This window comes from Arachis duranensis, chromosome 9 (assembly GCF_000817695.3).
Source record: "Arachis duranensis cultivar V14167 chromosome 9, aradu.V14167.gnm2.J7QH, whole genome shotgun sequence".
NCBI classification, from domain to species: domain Eukaryota; kingdom Viridiplantae; phylum Streptophyta; class Magnoliopsida; order Fabales; family Fabaceae; genus Arachis; species Arachis duranensis.
The window spans coordinates 55,647,538-55,650,354 of NC_029780.3; the positions used below are offsets into that span (position 1 = coordinate 55,647,538).

Consider the following 2,817-nt stretch of genomic DNA (forward strand, 5'->3'; position numbering starts at 1 on the left):
TATCTGCATTGCGGCATAAAGACCACTCTTTAAAGCATTCTCTTTTTATCTTTATCTTTTCTTGTATACTCGCATTTCACCACCAGGACTCCTTGTCTCTTGGTCCTATTCCTTTAGATTCACCAAAACTTTTTTTTGCTGTTCTTCTAATAACTTCTGCCATCTCCCTCCACATCTCTTCCGCGCTTCCATTCCCATCCCACCTTACCTCTTCTCCTACCCATCTTAGGAAGCTTCTTTGTTCCTCACCTTTCATCCGCCACCACCTCGTCCTTGGGTTCTTCGTATGATGTCTTTTCCTCAACTTTTGCTCAACGCGAAAATCCATGACGAGCACCCTATGTTGTGTTGTCAAACTCTCTCCCGGGATAATTTTACAGTTAATGCAAAATTTCCTGTCGACTCTCCACAACAAGAAGAAGTCGATTTGAGAGCTTGTCATGCCACTCTTATAGGTTATAAGATGTTCGTCTCTCTTTTTAAAACATGTATTTGCGATGAGAAGATCAAAAGTTGAGGAAAAGTCCAAAATAGTTTTACCCTCAGCATTGATCACCCTGTAACCATGGCCTCCGTGAATACTTCCATACCCAATCACTTCTCTTCCAACATGGCCATTTAGATCTCAACCTAAGAAAAACTTATCTCCCGAAGGTATGTCTTGGACCAAACTCTTTAGATCCTCCCAAAACCTTATCTTGTGTTGTTCATCCGAACCCACTTGCGGTGCATAGGCGCTAATCACATGAAAAGCACCTCCCTCCACCACAAGTTTGATAGAGATGATCCGATCTCCCACCCTCTTGAACAACAATAGGAACATTTAAAACAAAGCAACCCAAAAAAAAAATCTAAAAATCACCATTGCTGAAAACAATGATTTGATCCGTGTATGCTCAAAGAATTAAAAGTTAAGCTTACAGGAAAGTGAAGAATACCAAAACCAAGGAACCTTCAATCACAGCTTAAATCAAGAACAGAAAATCACAACAAAAACAAAAAAATTAAAAGTAACAGAAGAAGAACAGAACAACATCACAAGAACAATTAGCAAATTAACAAATTCACAATAACAGTTAAAATTTACCAGAAAAACACTAATGCAAGTGGAATCATCATGCTAATATGTTTTCTGCAAAGATGCTATTTGTGCAGCTAAAATTTCCTAATTACTAAGATCCAATTATTCTAATTTCACATGCAATCAACTTACTAAGTCTCTAGAAGCTAGAAATTATAAAACCAACCAGAAATATGGTTCAAGCATTTCATCAAACATGTTCAGTGCCGTAAAATTAAAACAAAATAAGAGAATTCAAAGCTTAATATCAATTTGATAGAGAAGAGAACATAACTATTGTAGCTTCAATTCAGTCTATGAAATAATCCAAACCACTACCAAATCAAATAGTTACTTATTGTAATAGAAATCAGAAGTTGCAGAGTTTGAAGCAGGGTATTGGTATTGTGTGAGTGTGTTGTCTGGTGGCGGGTTTAGGGAACTCATGGCGGCGACAAAAGAGACCAGTTCGACGGCTAAGTGGAGCGCGCGGATTGGTCGCAGTGTTTGAAGCAGAGCAACGTGGCTTCCAGACGAACACGAATGCGAACTCGAACGGTGAACGGCGAGTGAACGTGAACAGTGAACGCCGAGCGAACGTGAACGGCGAAAAACGCGAACGAAGACGGCAGCTGAACGAAGACGCGAACGTGAACAGCAAACAAACGGCGACGGAAGCGTGGCTGAGCAGACAAAGACGACGGACGCCGAGCTCGAGGAAGCAGCCGCGATCGGTGACAGCTAGCATGGGTTGAAGACTTGGATCACGAGGGAAGCTAGATAGACGGACGGATGGCGAACTTTGAGTGCGACGGACGCGGCAGTATGCCACTCCTTGCGGCGGTGGTGTAGGCTTACAGTGCTAGGGTTTTTTGGCTGGGGTTGTGTTATTTGATTTCTTTCTTAATGAAAGAAAGAAAGGGGGAAAGGGAGAAAGAAACGATTTGCGTAAACCGGGCGGGTTCCGCTTTGGTCTAACCGGCCAATTCTTGTCCGGTTCAACAATTTTTTATTGGTTTTTTAAATGACGGTTTTACATGCTTGATCGGATTGCTAATGTTGTTGGTTTGTAGTTGAATCAGTCCGACCGATTAATTCGGTCCAATTTTCAGAATATTGGGATAATTAACATAGATTAATTTATTCTTAATTATGCTAACAATTGGATTGGATTTTTTTATTGGGATTAGACTCTTATTTTTTTCAAGTAGTCTGGATTGAAAATGTGTATACTTTATCCAAATAATTTTGGCACAACACTTTTTAAAGATAATAATAATAATAATAATAATAATANTCACATCCAGGAGTGTCTCACCTTTTTTTATGAAGTGAGCCAAAAAAAATGAAATGAAATTTATTGTCACTTCTTCTCTAAAGAATTTGTCATCATGCCTATTTTTAGTTTTTTATCCATTATTTTACACATCATTTTTAACATATAGATATTTAATGTTTATACAAAAAATTGATTCCAAATATATATTTTTAAATTTGTAATATAAATAATAATTTTTATATTTTATTTTTCATTTTTTATATTCATACAATTAAATATTAAGTTTTTAACAATGTATATTCATATAAATATATAAATTATTATTATAAATCCTAAATATAAATTTCATTTTAATAAATACATTAAAAAATGTTAATGGATGATCAAAATAAAAATTTAATTATAATAAATTTTTTATTTTAATTCATACTTATTTATTATGTATGCATTTAATTTATTGTGTATATCTTGTGCATAA

The 2,817-nt window shown here is 36.0% G+C and overlaps 1 pseudogene; it reads right to left on the reverse strand.

Moving 5' to 3' along the window:
• LOC107465787 (actin-related protein 6-like) overlaps nt 1-1,956 on the reverse strand; it is a 7,846-nt pseudogene extending 5,890 nt beyond the window's left edge.
• Nucleotides 1,957-2,817: the final 861 nt, after the last annotated feature.